The 19,965-nt window shown below is 43.2% G+C and overlaps 1 protein-coding gene across 3 annotated transcripts in view; it reads left to right on the top strand.

The window, feature by feature from the left end:
* LOC102195210 (ERC protein 2) overlaps positions 1 to 19,626 on the top strand; it is a 159,138-nt gene extending 139,512 nt beyond the window's left edge. For all 3 annotated transcript variants that reach the window (XM_013910740.1, XM_013910742.1, XM_013910741.1), the window contains one exon: positions 18,386 to 19,626. The gene's annotated coding sequence lies outside the window, so the exon portion shown is untranslated. The remainder of the gene's footprint in view (positions 1 to 18,385) is intronic.
* Positions 19,627 to 19,965: the final 339 nt, after the last annotated feature.

Genomic DNA, 19,965 nt, shown 5'->3' on the forward strand with positions numbered 1-19,965 from the left:
TGTCTCTCCTTCTCCCCTTTCTCCCTCACATTCTTACGCACATATACAGATGTGGGATAGTTGTTTGCTTTTCTTGCCAAGCAAAAATGCTTTCTTGTCTTTGCGACCTGCTTCGGTGTTACCTGACGAGTAAGTGTGTATGTCTGTGTGTGCGTGGAGAGAGTGAACAAGTGCTAAACCCCGCTCCTCGCTTGAGTGCTGCTGCAAAGGCCCGGCTTGACAGAGAGGATTGAGAGTGTCATTCTTGGGATTAAGCATAATGACCAAGATTGACAGACAAGACAACATTGCACATTTACACAGACACATACGCACATACCCTCTAAACATTCACACAGAAATGTACACAGGTAATTATAGAGAGGCGTATCAAAGTGCTGGGATAAGCCCCAGTTTAAATGCGTGTGAGCAGGCCTCTACAGGAGGGGACCCGGGATTACTTTCACTCTATATTTCCTTTTTCCCCTCCCACGTCTCATTTTTATTGCCGGCATCTTTTGTCTGTTCTTTAACCCACATTTACTTTCTTTACTGTCAGGATATTGTGCTTTGCCTAAGCCTGGCTAAAGGTTGTGGGGTATAGTTGTTGGACAGATGCTCAGCTCAGGTTGAATCCCGTCCAGTTTGGTGTTGGCCTGTGGCCCAGTTTTCAAACTCATCCCAAACTGTTGGCAAACAGCAGAAACAATAAAAATGTTTTTAAAAAACGAGCTAACTTCTCTTGTGGTTGGTTTTGCACTGCAAATTAGTTTTTACCGTGTTCAGTATCTATATTCTGCTTTCACTGTGTGTTGTTCAAAGTGTTCTAATTTCTGATTCTCATAACTTTAAAAATGCTTTGGTGTCCTGTACGCATATCTGCACAAGTGTGTTTTACTCTGGCAGAACAGTTATATGAGAAATAATAAAAAATCTAAAATAAATAAACATGTCTTTACCGCGTGCACACACACACACACACATAAACACAGAAATTATATCTTTCCTAAATAATTCCATCTTACGTTCTCGCAGCATTTAACTGTCTGCCTGGAATCATTTGTACCAAAGGACTTCAAACACCCTTTTCTTGTCAGAAGATCTTGTCCATTTTTAATCTATATTTTTCAAGTGGGACCTTACGACTGCTGTCCAATCAGATAGCGGCTGATAAGTGTGGCATGTAGCAGTTGGCTTGGCACATGTCGAGGCTCCCTGGCTTAGGTACAGGCTTGTTGGCACAGTTTGCACTTTAAGGCAGAACGTTTTGAAGAGGATGATCACCTTTCATCTTATCAGTTTGCACAGTGACACAGACTTCAAAGGAAGCTGGTCATTTTTTACTGGCACGGCTGTATGTGTATTTCTTTGCGCGTGTGAGCTATTGACACGTTCCCAGAAAGCTGTTCCAGGTTCTAGGACTGTGTTTAATGAAGGCAAGGGCATGGCTTCAAAGAGCTGCAATCCAATCTACATGTGTAGAAGTGCACACACGCACTCAGAACACACGCACACCTCTGCTCTCTGCAAGTAAGAAAAAGTCCGAGCGCAGCCTCTCAGCCCTGTCTCGTAATTTGGCAGCACACTTCTTAACCTTGACTGAGAGATGACTGAGATACAGATGGATATCCGAGAATGTGAAACTTGTATGAAAGGCACTGAATGTCAAAGAAAAAGAACAGAAAGATACAGCATTAAAATAATGCGCACATGTGAATATGTCTGGCTGAAGTGGCATGCAAATATTGAAGGCGACTTGCTAAATTGTGATGAAATTTCAGAACGAATTCTAAAGGCTAAATTACATTAACGTTCGACCTGCGGCGAACCTCATTCCACATAATATTGCTGTCATTTGTAACTTTCAGCCCATACTCTGTGGATAGCTGCTGACAGCTGTACAATTTCCAAATGGCAACTCTTCAGGATAAAAGATAAGATTCATAGCTTCGTTTTGAGATAACTTTTTTCCAGCGGTTGTTTTTAGAGACTGGAACGTAAATGCTTCTAATAGTTCTACGATTCTTAAAGCACTGAAAAGATTTTTCTCTGTTTAGAAACATGAGATAGCACCAGGCGCAGGCTTGACCCTTACACCAATTCTTCATGCTTTAAAGTTTACGAGTGTGCATATGTGTGTGTGTGTGTGTGTTTGAACACATGCATGACTGTGTGTCTCCGGTGCCTTTGAGGTGTGTTAAGGTGTGTTTCTCTCTTTGATGTTTGGCATTGGGTTTATAAAAGGGTTGGTTTTAAAGGCATGAATTTTGCATTGGTGTGTGTGTGTGTGTGTGTGTGTGTGTGTGTGTGTGTGTGTGTGTGTGTGTCAGCCAGCAGAGTGGATGTGGTTCACCTTGCACTGGCCACCTGTAAGCCATCGACAGAAATTAGTCTCTTTAGTCCTGATGGGATGCAGAGCAGAGGAGGAAGGGGCGGTGAGAATGTGGCAGCAGGGCTGTTGCTGGGGGTTTGAGGGGTGTGTGTGCTTGTGAGTGTGCGTATGTGTGGTAGTGGGTATTTGGGCGAACCATTTTTGAAACTGCATTTTCACTCTGCCATCGTGAGGCCGAGAGACCTGGAGACAAGGTATAGACCGTACAAAGGAACCATTTGTTTCTCATTTGTCTGTAGCGACTGTGTGCCTGTGTGTGCCTGTGTGTGCGCATGCACGTGTGTGGGTAGTACTTATTTAATGCCGGTATTTTGGCGGCATGCCCAACCTCGCCACAGTTCTGCTCTGACTCTACTAAACACGCACAACCTGGACTCATTATACTCAGTAAACAAATAAGTCATTAATACCAGCCTGCAGGCACCGCTCACACAAATAGAAACATATAGAACATGTACATAATTGTGCACACACCAGCAACTACGCCCATGCCCTCCATGTCCAAGGCTCCTATTGGCTGTGGGCTTTGAGACTAGCGAGACTAATGATGTGGTCCCTGTATTCCTGCTTCCTGTCCTTCGCTGGAGGACTTCCTGTAGCAGAGTCATGTGTTCCTGATTACAGTCCACATCTGAGAGCCCTGGAGCAGGACAGTTTTTCTCCGATACGTATACACTCACACACCTACATACAGATACACATACTCTAGATATAGAATAACCTGCGTGCGTCCCGTCAGATATGTGATATTGTTCAGCAGGAGCACTGAGAGATCGTGCATCTGTGTTTACTTCTCTTCTCTTTAGGTTTCTCTGTCTGCTTCTGGTTTTTCTGCCCTCCCTCAGTTTGTAGCCAGGAGGCTGTTTGCTGTGATGAAGGGCTGTCTGGTGCTCCTGCACTTTACTCACTGCCCTGCAGCTCAGATTTGGCATTAGACCTCACAGCTGTGTGAGTGATCGGTGGGTTAGTTAGTTGTGTGTTTATCTGTGTGGGTGTAAACACAATAAACACAACACTGTAATTATCAAATCAATACAAACTTTTTTCCATGTGAAAACACACACAGAAGCTTGTGTGTGTTTTATCCCCAAAATTGGACGACTACCATATTCCAACGACCCTTTAGGGCAAAACTACGCTGCAGTTTGCTCGTACCTGAGCAGCCGATACCCGTGTCCATTCATTTAAATCAAAGTACAGCCGTGGAAGATATTACACTACATCTCTGTACTTTTCAAAGACCTAAACTTATACGACAATGCAGTTACAGTGATTGTTACTGCCATTAACAATCTTGGTAACATTAATAAATCCGACTTTGAGTTTCCCTCCCACATTTGTCGGAGGGGGTCAGCACAATCTGCTGGCAGTTCACTCTACTGCTGGAGAACAGTTTCCAAAATTATACAGAGTCACGTAAAAGAATTGCTTCAACAATGTTCATGTGTAATTAGTACTTTTGTCATTTGATTCTCAGAAAGGTTTTTTACTGTCTTCATGGACCACCTTGCTGTTTTATAGCGACAGTTGGGTGTAAAGTTGTCACTCCTCATATGTGGTCTTTAAAAAGTGTGTTTGTGTGTGTGCGTGTGTGTGTGCATGTGCGTGGAGCCACTTTCCAAGGGGAAATTGTTAGCAAATAGCCTCCAACTGCTGGCCTTTTAGCTCTGCAAACACCGAAAGCCTCTCCCCGCATCCCCTTCACTCCACTCAACCACCACACCTCAAACACCCTCCCACTCTCTTAAAATTCACCTGCACAACAACCCCCGGGCTTCTCATCCTTCTACTGCTCCCCTCTCTTCCCTTCTCCCCCTTTCTATCTTGCTTCTAGTCACTTAGACGTTTCCATACCTATTCATCATTCCCTCTCCCGCCCTGTCTGTGTCTCCTTCACACACAGAGAGTCATTCCTGAGTGGGTAAATAGAGTAAATTGGGGCTGACCCCCAGGGTTAGCAGAGGCCATGCTCTCTTTTCATGTCAAAGCCATCTGAAGGCTGATTGGTTGATTGCAGTGCTCTCCGCTTCCAAAAGGCTCCCTTGTGCTGCTCTAATTGCCCTATCATGTGCACATACACATTCACATACTTAACACACTTATGCACACAAGCATGCACATAGATGCAGATACACACACACACACATTCTTACAGCCAAATGACTTAATTGGTGTTAATTGCATAATGACAGTAGTGAATTGGACCGGGGTCAGAGGTGACATAGGTTTGAGTGGGTACGGTGATGGAGAAAGGATGTTGAGAAGATGTGCGAGGAAAGTTTGCACTTCAAGAACAAAGCACAGCAAACTTCATTCCTGAGTAGATTCAAATAAAACAACACAAGACTACAGCAGATACCTGTGCAGACACAGTATGTGTCATTTAAGTAGATCGGTGTGATTTGATGGGAAAAAGAGTTTTTTTCAAACACAGGTAAGGTTGGAAAACATCTAATACATCTGGCAAGGTATTCCAGCAGCTGGAGCCAAAAAAGCTGAGTCCTGCTCCAGCAGCGTTTGCTTTGACTCTCAGAACTGTTAGTCTCAGAAGAACGGAGCCAGAACACTTAGCACTTCATACTAAGTGAAGTCAGACAGGTATTATGGAACAGCAGGGCTATGTAGGACCTTATAAACTGGAAGTTTAAATTTGCTGTCAATTATGTTACTATGTGGTAGCCAAAACAGGGATTTGAAAAATTCATTCTTTTTATCCCTCTGGCAGCAACATTAGTTCACCATGGCCTTTATACATTGACCAGTAAAGAGAGCGTTATAGTAGCGCAACAAGGAGAAAAATGCATGTATAGGTTTTTTGGTATGTGCTTGAGACTTTATAGCTTAGCTACAGAATGATACAAAAATAAAGCTTTTTGTTGAGCTTGCATGACACGAGCGGCTTATATTTTTGACCCCTGCAGTGCTTAAAGAAACAAGCTCCACCAAAGCTTTTACATGTTTCACGACACGTTCAGAAGAGAGAGCACAGAAACCTTGTTCTAGCTTTAGATAGGATGCTAGCTGGGACTGCACTACCTACTTGATATTCATTACAGCGACTAACTGAAGAAGAGAATACTGGAGACTGGCCAATATAGCAATATTAGTCTGCATTTCTTTTTCTTCACAACTCTAACACAAGCAATCCTTGATCTGATTGCAAAGTTGGCACACAGCAGCCTTTTGTGATGTAGCGGGATGCTCTTTATGCGCAACACAAGGATTCAATTTGACTCAGCCCACATCTCTAAGTGTGTGTGTGTGAACGCGCTTAACTATAGCAGTGCAGTATGTGTGTGTGTGATTGCCCGGGCAGCTGAAAGGGGTCTATTGGTGAAAACGTTTAAGTCATCATCATTAGAGAGTTGTTGGTACAGAGCTATGTTTTACTGAAGGACGTAATTGGCCGTCATAGTGCTGTGTAATCTTCTCATATTCTATGAAAACAGTCAAAGCTATTGGCCATAATGGCCTGTTTAAGGTGGGACCTTCCCATGTTAAACATTCAGCATCCCAGCGCGATATGGACTGAATGAAAAAGGGAGACGAATACCAGCAGTCATATGCTCTGCCTCTGTGCTGTACCATGCACACGTATTTCCCTTTATTTTATCTCATATAAAAATACTGAATGGTCACATGTGTATATATATACACATATATATGTATATACTAATAGATTTTGAACCTGATTTTAAGTGGATTGGGTGATTTCAAAACCAGAGCTTTCTCAAATGGAAACAATGTTGCTCCTGAGACCACCCGGGATTAATTTCTCTTTGTGAAAATGTTATTGTGTGTATGTCTGTGTGCTTTTGTGTGCGTGCCTAGATTCTGCTGCAAGTAAATGAGTATAACCGTGCACACACAACTGTGTGTTTTTCTTCCAAGTGTGTTTGTGTGTCCTGGTGTGTGGGAATTACAGAATTCCCCCATCCTTCTGTTTATAGGAGGGAGTGAAAAGTGATGGAAGGTATGGAGAGGGCCCGTGATGACATAGCCTTATGTTCAGCCCTCTGGATGTGGGCCACTCTATATTGGATCTATCTATCACGAGGCTTCACTTGAAATCTGCATGCTTCCTATACCATTCGTAGCTTGATGTTCACTGTACATGTGTTAGTCTCATCAGTGTTTTACTCATATGGTACATGTCACGTTCATACTTGTAATGTCTGAATGTACTTTGTCATACCTGTTGCATACCTGAAGTGTGTATTTGAGTGTATGAATCGACTGTCTCTGAGTGGTTTTTGAAGCACAGATGATAGATCTATGGTCTTCTCCTGGTTCTTCAAATAGACTTCCCCCAGGCTCATCTGGACACAAAAGGAGCTGTCACTCACTACATTTTTGATCTTACTGTGTGTTCATTCAAATATGTGAGCGTGTTGTTGGTAGTAGAGGGTTTGCATGTGAATGTGTAAAATGCCTTTATGTGTGGAGCTGTCACCTGTTCCTTCTGCTCTCTACAAGCCCGTCTCTGAGCGAGCCTTTGATGTAGTCAACAGGAGATTCCTGCAGTGTGAAATAGCCCAGGCCAGATTTACTCAATGAAAGAGCAAGCCTTAACCACTGTTATTACACCCTTTTCTTAAACGTCACGCCATGTTTCGGTCTCTCTCTTGTTCTCTAGCTCTTAAACTGTCTGTGTTATTTGCTGCTTTTTACATATGCAATGACTGTACTTGTGTACAAGTGTACATAAATGTTGAACTGAAGTGAATTTTCGGGGAAATATTTAGTGCAGTGTCAAAAGTTTACCCTGCAGCATTTTTAAATGGTAAATGGCCTGTATTTATATAACGCTTTACTAGTCCCTAAGGACCCCAAAGCGCTTTACACATCCAGTCATCCACCCAGTCACACACACAATCACACACTGATGATGGCAGCTACATTGTAGCCACAGCCACCCTGGGGCGCACTGACAGAGGCGAGGCTGCCGGACACTGGCGCCACCGGGCCCTCTGACCACCACCAGTAGGCAACGGGTGAAGTGTCTTGCCCAAGGACACAACGACCGAGACCGTCCAAGCCGGGGCTCGAACCGGCAACCTTCCGATTACAAGGCGAACGCCCAACTCTTGAGCCACGATTAAGACTCTACTCCTCCTAAGTACAAGAGAGAGAAAAAACTTAAGCTACGTTAAAACCTGCAGCCAATCAGGTTTAAACCGACTCCAAAAGCAACAATATCTAAAAAGCAAAATATCATTTTGTGTTTATTATTTATACAGCCAACTTTCATTGTCACGGGACATATCATACTGTACTGTAGTGCAGCAAAGCTCCAGGAATTCAATATCTATGGTGTGAACCAACATAAACTAGGATGTTTCATCTTTTTTTATAATTAACTGGAGAAAAGTTCAAAAGTGTCTAAACCTTCGAAACAAAGGTTTTTAACAAAAGTCAAACTGTGTCATTCAGTGTCAAAATAATCAGAGATGGGTAAAAGAAAGCTGATTCTCAGCCAGTGTCAAAAAGTCCTTCGCTGAAGCAAAGGTTACCTCTGCTGTTCCTAAAGACAAGCTGTGAAGAAGCTGATGTGGAATTAATCTGGGCTTGAATGCAGCTCATTGTCCTCTAGCACTGTTCCCACACTGTAGGAAGAAACAGCATTCATGAATGTGACAAATGACACATTGCACTTGAAAATGACTCTTTGTAAGCCTAACAACAGAGACAGGGGAAGCACACCCTCTCGCTCGTTCTCTCAGTGACTCTGAGAGTCTGACTTTAGCGTGTTGTTTCACACAGGTGCTTAGGCGTGTCTGGCTGAGCTGTTGAACATGTGTCAGAGCCCAGGTGGAGAGAGACACAATGTAATTATCTCTGAAAAACACTGTGCACATAACAGAAACATTACACATATGTGTAATAGCAGTCAAACATGTCTGTAATGCACCTCATGCTAATTTATTGTGGTAACCTTAAATATGGAGGCTAGGATCCAAATAACGAAAGTAAAAGAGATGGTGACAGAATTGCTCTTAGAGCAGAAGAGTAGAAATCAGAATTATGATGCAGACCTTACAGTATGTAGCAGAAATGATGCCAAGACATACAGCACCAGGGCACCTCAGGGAGCAAGCCTGTTTACTTAACCACCACCGGGCACATTTACAACTCAGCTGGCATGTGTAAGCATGCAAACGTCATCCTAGATAGCTATTGCATCTTACTCAAGATGCACATTCTTAAAGTGTAGATATACATTTAAATATTCAGGAGCTTATATTAAACATCAATCAATCCATTTTCCTGCTTATCCAATTCAGGGTTGCTTGGAGACTGGAGCTTATCCCAGCTGTCATAGGGCGAAAGGCGAAGTACCCACTGGAAGAGTCTATTGCAGAGCTCTTTTGCTTCTTTCATTTTTCAGTCCAAGGGGGTTGCTGATGGGACAACATCCACAGACCTTGTTCTGTGCAGAATTTCATTTGGAAGTTTGGATTAAAACTAATATGAGGAGCAGTTTCAAATGGTGAAGTGGTTAAGATAGCATGAAGCAGCGGTCTCCAACCTTTTTTGCGCCACGGACCGGTTTATGCCCGACATTATTTTCATGGACCGGCCTTAAGGTGTCGCGGATAAATACAACAAAATAAAACTAGTACCGGTACCGAAAAAACACACCTGAAAAGACCCAGGAAAACCGAGTTAACGATAAAAACGATAACAAAATAACGCTGAAAACCGATAAAAACCCTGAAAACCACACATTTCACACCTGAGCCTCAACTCTCGCGGCCCGGTACCAAACGACCGAGGCCCGGGGGTTGGGGACCGCTGGCATAAAGTACACAGTCCTCTCTTTTCACTGTCGCTTCACAGTAGCTTACCAGCAGTGTCTGGATAAACAGAGAGTGAATTTTGAGCTACAGATGCATGGCACATACCTGTTTCATTATTATAACTTCGACTTTTAAATCCTCATATTGTCTTCAGCCAAATTTGGAATTCCCTTCACCACGAGATGGGGAGGGGTGTAGAATCACTTACATCAGCCAGACAAAACAGGATGCATGATTAGTTTGCAAAATTTGTTTCAGTGTTTATATGGACTTGAGTATTTGGAATCTGGGGGGGAATGGGAACCTATCTTTCAAGGTTTTGAGTGTCCAACTGCTTTAATATCAACTTATATTTTTAGCCCCAAGTGTTTAGGACTAAGGGAAATAAAGAGCAAGAGGCAGTCCAAAACCAACGACTCACATCTCTGTTTTTTTGCTTTGCTTTTCTTTTCTTTTTTCATCCTGACATCTAGGTTTATGTTACAAATATTTTCCAAGTTGCCCCACCTTGAGTTATGCCACAGGACACCAAATCTACTATCCAATGTCAAAGTCTAGCTAGTATTTGGGTTGACTTTTCCTTTAACAAGGTAAGTGGAGTGAGACAGCTGTCACCTGTCATTACAGCCGACTGGCGGAGATATGTCAGATATGCCATTTAAACAGAACTACTCAAAGATGTGGGGTAAAGTGAGTGATGGTTGAAAGTCACAGTCTGTGACCTGAGAAAGCTCCTACTAAACATCAGCACATGACCTTGCTTGGGAGGCCCGAATTCTTTCAGCTTTAAGCCGATACTATTCCCAGCACAGCCCAGGCAAAATGGACCGACTTCACACACACACAAAACTACACAAAGCCGCATTTACCGACATTTCGCACAGTGAATTTGAAGAGTTATGGGAACTCTGCACACACTTTACTAAAGCACTTTTTTCATTTAGTGTGAACTATCAGCAACTTTTATTTTTCGGTCCCGATATCAATAAGATTTTTTGGAAATCACGTCATGAGTTTGGTTATCTGAGTTGGAGGAGCCAAATGAAAAGTGGTCCCTAACATAGCCGGCACATCAATATTTCCACATCACAGAGTTTCATAGAGAGAATGAGAACAGGTTCACATACATTACAGTCCCAGTTCCACTCCATATCTTTCTTGGCTAATAAAACAAAAATAAGTATTTTCTAGCCAGTGCATTATAACCTGTTGCATGAATCCCACAGCACGGCTAAACGTTAGCACTGTCAGTGTCGATGGCTCTATCAGCGCTTATTTAATGGGTACAGGGTGTTTTCAGCAGTAAATATCATGAAACTGTGAGTCGTTATGTCAGAACAAATGAGGATTATTTACTCTCTATCTATGCACGGAGCCAAACCTGTCACGTTCTACGATGCTTATTTATGATCTGCTGTATCTCCCTTTACGTTTCCCTGGCAGGGCTCCCACATCGTCGTACAGAGTGCTCCAAAAGGTCGTTAAAGGTTCAAGATGGCTGAAAAAGTATTATCTGCGTTTTTTTAAGTCATAGTGTAAAACCCCCTAAAAAGTGTTTCGGGGGTTTGCAGGCATTTTATAGTTCAAAGAGTCTGTGGAACCATAACTGGCTCAGATAACTGTTTATCACCTTAATGTGTTTGTTTCTGGTCTCCTGCCAGGGGCCCCTATAGTCTGTTTCACTGACGCCCTCTCTCTGTCGCAGTTACCCCACCTTTTTACTCCACTCTCAGGCTGCAAAGTACTCCTGACCAAAACCGTGTCCCTCACCTTTTTCCCATCAAACTTTGCTCCTTTTTCCAAATTGTCCTCTCTGGCTGTGAGACCCTAACTGCACCTATACACACAAACGCAACTAAAACTAAAACCACTCCCCTGCTGACATTCATATTTAATACTGGTATCATTCTAGATAGGAAGTAGTATAAATTGAGATTAATGTGTTATTATGATCTCTATCAAAACTATATTATTATTAAATGTGCACAGAATTAGCAGCTTGAAAAATCATCTTATTTTTTATTACCTTCACTCTTTCCCTTCACACACTGACACAGAGGTCACGCTGTGGAGATTGCTAGCAGACCACCAAGCTTTGAGAAAGCCTCCTTGTTTATCCCCAGTATGTATCCTATGTGTCTGTAGTGTCCTGGGGCTATACTGACCTCAGGAACAGAGTCATGATTGGTTCTTCCTGAGACTGGACTTAACCTGGTATTAAGTACCACAATGCAGCTGTGCTAGCACAAAGGCACTCAGTCCACTTGACATCAACCTCGACTTTGTCACTCTGGTTTAAACTTCTTTTTGCACTTTTTCCATTTGAATGTTCACGAGTGAAGCAGGCAAAACCGTGGTTTGTGAGAAAAATGCACACGCCTATTAAACAGAGAGTGAACCACCAAACAGAATCGGTTACGCGCTCGCCCACACGGGGGGAAAATGAGCAGTTTTCATCACCAGACGAAAAGGTTCTAACACTCGTTCAACACAAATCACATCCATGTGAACTTGTCTACCTCAAACAGCTCCTGAATAGACATTATGTTCGGATTTTGTTTACACAACTGTTCCACACACACACACAGCTGCAGATTTATGTACACAGACACACACAAACCCAGATCTACATGCAGGTGCAGATACACAGCCCTCCATTAAGGTAAGCCTGGTATTCCCTAAGAGCACATTGTGATCTCAGGGATCATATTTACTTATTGAGCTGATGTCAGTGACCCTAAGTAGATCTGACCAAACCATTTTAAATCCAAACCCTCATTTCTTTTGTCTCTCTGTCCAGCCACACATCTACACACAGATTTTAGAATTAGGTGGAAATGTTCAAAACCTTTTTGCTTTGTCACAGACGAAGAGTGATAATCCGCCATTTATTATTCATGCATGTTCCACCTGGTGAAGATGTATAAAATATTTCGTGTGGTCAACCATCTTCTGTCATGTCCGACCTGGTGTGAGGGCAAGTTAAGAGCAGAAACTGGACTGAACTGTGGGCCATAAAGAACATATGGAGAAACAGTGACTCTATGGGCAGTTAAAGAGAGGAAGCAACTAGCTGGAGTGAAAACTGATGGGTCAGTGGAGTTGATGTCATCTTGAGAAGACATCAAGAGGAGGGTGGAGCATTCGCAGCACCCTAGAAAACGACGTAAATAAACGCAGCATTATTCCTGTACCGTGTGTCATCACAAATGCAAATAAGGAAATGAAGTGATAATGATGGAAGGGAAATAGCACACTATTATTGCTTTATGTGCAGAGTAGGGCTTTCACTGTTTCTCTTCCTTCTTTTCCATCTTGCAGGCAAAGGTCTTGACACCAGCCCACTTTCTCTCTCCTGCCTTATAAAATACGATAATTACCACATAAAGTCATACGTGTTTTTTCTGGTTGCATTTGAGTGGGTTGAACCTAAAAATGCAACTGTAAGTAAGTAAGTAAGTAAAATGTATTTAAATAGCACATTTCACAGATAAAAATCACAAAGTGCTTCACAATAAGATCAGCCGTCCAAGTTCAAATGAATTAAAAGCCCGTTTGTATAAAAGTGTCTTCAGCTGCTTTTTAAAGGAGTCAGTAGAGTCAGCGTAAAGACAACGGCAGAGCGTCCCACAGCCTCGGTGCCTGAAAAGCCCCACGTGTTTTAAACCTGATACGTGGGACCACCAGTAGCCTCTGTTCCACACACACAGCCATGCATAGTTACTGATACAGCTGTAGCTACGTAGCCCTAATTTAAGGCAAACCTGTGTGTCTTCCATTTTACAAAGACTAAAAGAAACAAGCCATTAAACTCTAGACTTGTCTCTGTAAACTGCATGCATTTTCAATTTACCTCAATGCCACCATGCACCTACCATCACCCCACCCTCCTCCTTCCCGGACCCCCACACCAAGCTCTCTGCCTCCCTCTCACACCAGCATGAGCGAGCACTACAACTAGACTTGCATCCACTTTGGTTTTTTTGCAAATGGGGGTGAGAGGCTGTTACCGTGTCAGTCGGCATGGCCTCTTATCGGACCATCAGGCTACCCTCAGATTCTCTTTCCAGATGGAGGTGAGATAGGGCTTCAGAGGCCCAGACCCCTGCAAACACTGAGATCATGGAGGCCTCTCCTGATCTCCTACCTGATGCAGATTCTTTAATGTGGGCTCAGGTTTCACTCGTCTCCCCTGCCTGGCTGGGCCTGTGCTGCTTTCAAGATGCAGGCATGTTCAGGCCTCTTAGGCCCTGGTTCTGATGGCCCGCCTCTGCTCCATGTCAAGGTCAAGCTCCGGGTCAAGGTGTTGTTATGAGACGGAAGTAGCTTTCGCGCACTAGCCTCAGTATGAAAGCAGGTACAGTAGTGGGTTGCATACACAGAGTTTGACAACCATGCAGCTGGCCCACAGTAGAACTCACACATTTCTCACACTAACATAAACACTGCCACTCACACTGTGCTTAGAGAGGAGAGGGCAGGAGGATGAATCATAGGGGAAAAGCTCAGAGATTAGTTAGAGATCAAAAAGACTAGGAGCTGAGAGATAGAATCCCATCCAGTTCTTACTGCTGTTGCACAAACCTGTTTTTTGAACTTGCATGAACATAATGCGCTGTTTTATGTACATAGTTTCTTTTTTACTGTAGGGCTTTTTAAATGATTGATGAATATGTTAGCAAGTCCCACCGGTAACCCTTTTGCAGCATGTGCTGCTCTTTTTAATGCAAGAATGCCTGCATACTTGTGTCTGTGTGTGAATATGTCAAAACAACCTTCGCATTAGGAACAGCTCCTGCAGATTCTACCCGTATCTTTAGTACGCTGGCACACCTTGGCTGGACCCAACTCACCACCATTCCACACAGAGCCTTCCATCATTCCTTACCGGATTAGAGACAGAAAAACATAAAGGGAGGGAGAGAGTTGGAGGGGAGGACTGCTCTTTTACGTTCTGGAGCTGGCATAGTTTTAACTGTAATTTCTGCTGAAATGATAGAAGTCTTGAAATTGCTACTATGTTCTCCTTCTCTCTCTTTGCCTGTGCTTATTTCAACCTGATCTCAATTTGAAAAGACGCAAACAGCCGGAGCAGGCAAGCGAAGCGGTGTTTGAGCAAGAGGAAAGTTCAGAAAAAGCACATGTGAGGCATACACGCTGTCCGACTCACTTTTACAGATGCACGCTGCCTCTCCATGGGACTTTAATGAGTTTGATACATGAGATATTTTTTTTTCAACAACAGTCAACTCCACCTAGTGGTGTTTGTACTGAACAGATTTCTGGCTGCAGTGAGGAATGGACTGTTATGAAGGAAACAGTACACCAGCAATTGTTTATCTGCACTGAGTCACTTTGCCCTGAGATTGCCGGGGAAGGGAGGATCGATACTAAGGTTGTGGATACGACTCCCACAAAAGCTACAAACTCCGCAGACGCCTCTGAGATCTGGCCGAGCGCCTTTGTGGCACAAGCCGCCCATTGCTAGAGACTGTTAGTGGGTCTGCTCTGCACCTCTTGGCCTGGCATCTGTGGGGCTTGCTCACACTTGCTTTCACCCAGCATGTGTTTGCTCAGATGAAGGAAATTATGTAATTAGCCTGTGAGGGATTGTTTTCTTTTACTCTTTACCCCCCTCTCTCCCACTCCCTGCATTTACCCTTGTGTCTCTCTTTCCCTCCATCTTTTTTTTGTGCACTCACCCTGTCTCTCAGTCCTGTGACAGCAGGAGATGGTTCCAATTTAACCCAAGCCACACCCTGGCTCTCCTCCTCCGTTAATTGCCAGAGACCATCAGTGGAAGAAAATGAACACTTGTCACACAGATCCATCTAAGCTGTTGAAGAGCAGCTTTGTTAAACATCAAAGCGAGAGAGAGATGTAATAGGGAGTGGACGCAGAAGCTTTGGATGTGTGGGGGACTGTGTCTGGCTGAGTTAGACTGGGATGTGTGCTGGGAGATGGGTTCAGGGGTACACACAGGCAGTATCGGGGGAGGGAAACCTGGCATTTTGCTCTCTAATTCCAGCCGGCCTGGAGGCCTGGAGCGCTAAGAAGGGCCTCACTGTTGCTCTCTGCATCAGCCAGGTATTGCTTACATAAAAAGCAAGTGAAAACAGCTGTAGGGATAATTAGCTTGATTCTCCATTACATGCCATGAGGGCCAATAACTAAAAAATGGAGTTTTGTTTGGGTTAGAGCTGCAGCCCAACCAGGAGGAAGTTGTAAAAGTCAGGCAGAGAAAAGAAAGAAAGAAAGAAGGGGGGGGTCGAGGGAAGAAGGAGCAAGCTCTTGAAGCAATTGTTGAGAGGAGATACTTTCTCTTCCTGACCACATTTGAATAGGCTACGGTTCTAGGATGATGGGATGGCCATGTGATCTCAATCGTTTGCTTTATTTTTTCCTCCTTTTTTAGTGCTTTTGGTTCACAGCATTGTGTGACATCAGCTTGGTGCTTTCAGACTCCCCCACTTTACAGTTTCACTTTTTGCACCTTAAGCATTTCCTGGGATCGGACCTTTCTTTCTTTTTTGTTTGTTTGTACCATCATGGAGCATATCTAGTCACCACTAGTGCAAGGCTCTGATATATGATAAGAGATTTCCTGGCAGCAGTTTCAAGACATGAATGGTCACATACTATGTCAGGATTTACAGATTTCCTCATGACTATTAAGACAGGAAGAAAATCCCCACCCACTATGCTTGTATTTCACCCTAAATAGCTTCATCATCATACAACCAACTGACTTGCTTTATGTCTCCCCTCTCTGTAGACTGAGCTGGGGGGGGGTCTTTGTACTGGTAATTGAATTTAGCGTGTTTCTCTTTTGTCTCAGGAGTGATAGGACACCAACCACAGGGGTAATTCCAAGTGAAAGAGCAGCACTCTAACACTGGTGGTCCAAACCTCTGCAAGGATCCATTTAACAACAAGTTTATATAAGTAGCACTTAAAGACAAGAAGGAGTTCAGCCGCTTGCATTCAGACTCTGGGATTCATATCCAATCCTCATGACGGACTAGTAGATAACAAAGCAGAATATCCGCCTCCTGAATCATTTCTACACAATGTTTCTATAAAAACAGGCGGTGTATTTAGTCATTCATTCATTTATTTATTTACTTACCTCCTTAACCTGAAATAAACATCAGATGTTGCTAATTTTGGTACTAATCATTTACACACACGTACCCATCGTCAAGGAAGCCAGGAGTGGAGGGGTGGGGATGAAAGTTACATGGGGACAAGGAATGGCTGTTTGGCGTTTGAGACCTTTATAAAGCAAATTCATGTTTAGTATTAGTACTTTCATTTTTTCCTCCTAGTAATGATGGCAGGGAATCGGATGTGTTGGATGAGTTGTTAACGTTTGGTTATCAACAGTTGCTCTTTGAAGATTCGGGTCAGTGTTTGCATATTATTCTGCAGTTTATCACATTCCAACACTTTTACCGTTTTCATTTTGCCAGACCGTTACACAAAACCATTTTCTCTTCCTCCACATGTCTTTGCCACTTTCTGGCAAACATCAAATTCTCAGCTCATCCTGCTTTTTTTCCTTTTTTTGCATTACTGCATAAGGAAATATCTGCAAGTTGTTTCTGTTACACATCATTCAAGCAATGGAAGAACATCTGCTGGAACAAGTAATTTAAGGGGCATATAAAGAGCAACTATAGACTCGGTGACAGTTACTACCTCACTAAGCTGAAATGCAGTGAACACGCAGGTGACTTTTCTTTGGGTGGATTTAGCTGTAAAAAAAGAAACTTTGTCCTTTTGGCACAAAAGGCTTTAAGCGCCCTGTCAGAGCCATCTGAGCTCACTCAATTATCCCACGCGTGGTCCTGTCTGACACAATATGCTTTGCTTTATCACATTCATAAAGCTGCAAAAAAAAGAAATGAAGAAGTCGTGACCACAAAGGCAACACTTCAAATAAGGAACAAAAAGTTTCGTATGATTTTAACACACTGTCACAACATGCTGACATGTTAAATAATCACAGGTCGATAAGCATACACACATTCATGACCACATAGCAACACACTTCCTCATAAACAGCATGAACGCAGGCGTCGCATGTGAGTTTGTGTAGTGAATGCGTCTGTTGTCTGGAGGTAGTGAGGTGCTGACAGAGAAGAAAGAGGAGCAGTCTTCAAACACATCCACGGGCAGGTCGTGCGCTCCGTTATGCCCTGCCGGGGGCCATATTTGTTGATTCTTGGGCCTCCAAATCATTAATTTAAGTGCAAAGAAACCTGAGAATGGCCTCGAACCCACCTAGGCAAATTCTCACATACACACACATGCACATATTTATTTGGTAAAACTTACATCCAAGAACAGCTACGTGTACACATGCTCACATACACACCCTGCATTGCATAACAAATGATTTCACTTTAATTGCTATTCCTGTTTATTTACTTCTGCCTGTAATGGATGGTCCTTTTTTTTTTTTGCTGAGCAGCCAATCACAGTGAAGCAGAAAAAGTGTGAGCTGCCCAGCAAATCTGGAACAATTACTTGTAATTTGACATTTCTCTTCATACGCAGCATACACCAACCCAGGATGCGACAGTTAATTACCATTAATTGCAACTTAAGTGTTTTGGGATCTTTATGTATTTACCTGTGCATATGTCTAAGTTTGTCTTGAAGTTCCTTCACTATGCCTCCCTGATGACTGATGATAATGTCTTCAGTGATTGGTGGTTATTTTCGGGCCTGTTTGCTCAGCCAATGAGGCGCCCCCAGCGTACCAGACATACATCATTGTTTCACAGCCCTCAGGAAAGAAGTGAGTTGTTACTGACTGCTGTGCGGCCTGAGTAACAGACACATTCCAATAGGGGTTTTTCTTTTTATTAATGAGCACTTGATGTTTGAGTTGCTGCCAGCTGCATTTAGGGAATTCTTAAGGAGCTCTGGAGACTTGCCAGACAGTTACAGGAAGAAAATGGTCAAGCTATAGCGTAAAAAACACGTCCACACTGGACTATTGTCTGCGGTCTGTTTGTCCAGCAACGTGATGTAACCTCTTTGGAGATCACCGTGGAAATTAAAAACAACCTAACGTCACCGACTAGAAAATGCATTTTCACACACCTATGTGACACAGAGAGTTTAGCTTTTGTTTGTTTCGTTTGTTGTATTCTTTGCATTTTACATGTTTTACTCACTTTGTTCTCAATGTTTCTTCTCACAGATACCAGGCATCAGCTACAAGAACACAGATACACCGGCTCATATATCCTTCACCATCGAGACCACCAGACCTGATTAAACACAGATATAAATGCACACTCAAGCACCCACCATTGCACTTGGAATCTGGTGAAGTTTTCAGATGGGCAGAAATGAGTTATTCTAGCAACTGGTATGCAGTGGCCCACAGAAGACCTGGGAACACTGTGTGTGCACCTCATCAGAACATCTGGCATCAGTGTGGCAAGCGGTCCACTGCCTTCATTTCTCCAGCTTTCTTCAGTTGGAAGCTGGATTTATTTTACAGTACCGTGGTGCTACAGAGTCCTGGCTTCTCATCAACCGTCCCCCAAACAACTGTTGACTATGAGTGCGGCCGAGCTGAGCCAGAGGAACTCATGCCAGCTCTAGACTCTTTTATGGTAGCACGAAAAGTATTCACGTTTGCAGCTAAATATCAGACTTGTGTAAATATGACAACACGGACCTTGTAATCCATAATCCACAGAGACCTTCTCAATGTATTGTGCCAAAGGAGATATCTGCTGAGATACATCACTGAAATGACACTGCAACTGAGTGCTTTGTAAAACCACCCTTGCCCATCTCCCATTTCCTGCAGAGATGTTTGATGATTAGCTTCCTTCTTTTCCAAGAATAGGGTCCTTAGTTAACTGGGAGGAAAACACAGCTGACCTCAAAGCAGCCAACTTATTATAAGAAAAGTCTGCATACATTTCTCCTTGTGTTCGCCTTGCCTCCCCTTCATTGTTTAGTGAACCACTTTCATGTTCTGTTTGATTTTCTACAGCTGAAACTATTTGAGTGCCACTTTTCTTCTTCTTTTTTAAATATCACAGATTCGTGTGACTTATTGTTCTGATTTCAACGAGTGGTGTATTATGTTACTGTCTACTGATCTGTGAATCTGAGTGACTAATCTGATTATAATCAAGTGTCTTGCATTAATACTTTTTTTCACTGTACTGGAGCTTGACCTGATGTGATGACAATGTACAATTGCAGTTTAATTTAGCAGCATAGTGGTGTTTTCATTTGGTTGTTACCTAATATGTACAGTTTTTGTAGTGTGTGTGTGCGTGCGTGTGTGTGTGGTTTTGTGCTACACTGTCTTCATGTGATGATATGAACGTTTGGGGGTAACAGCAGTCGCCCTTGACTTCTTCCACAGTGGTTTGCAGTGATCAGCCTGTTTCTGTTGTTTGAATAAAATATTGGTTTCACAAGAACTGTGCAAACTGTGCGTGCTTCATCAGGGAGACCGCAGCGTGAGCACTGATGCTGGGGTTGCTGATAAATGTGAGTGCAACGACGAGTATTTTTCACAAGTTTAAAGTTGCCCCCCCACTAATGGCATCTACAACAATAGTTTCTTGCACTGCCCGAGAAAGTTTTTTTTCCTTTCTTTCGGTTTTCATGGTCGACCAATTCTCTCTCTCTCTCTCCCTCATAAACTCAGCCAGATGTTGCCCTTTTTTATCCTAGGGGGACTTGTGGGGAGGTAGGGGTAGTGAGGCATGGTGGTGCTGGGTAGTGGTGGGGGTGGCTAAGGATGTTTTA

This window comes from Pundamilia nyererei, unplaced genomic scaffold, assembly GCF_000239375.1.
Source record: "Pundamilia nyererei isolate P.nyererei 1_Seehausen unplaced genomic scaffold, PunNye1.0 scaffold00047, whole genome shotgun sequence".
NCBI lineage: Eukaryota > Metazoa > Chordata > Actinopteri > Cichliformes > Cichlidae > Pundamilia > Pundamilia nyererei.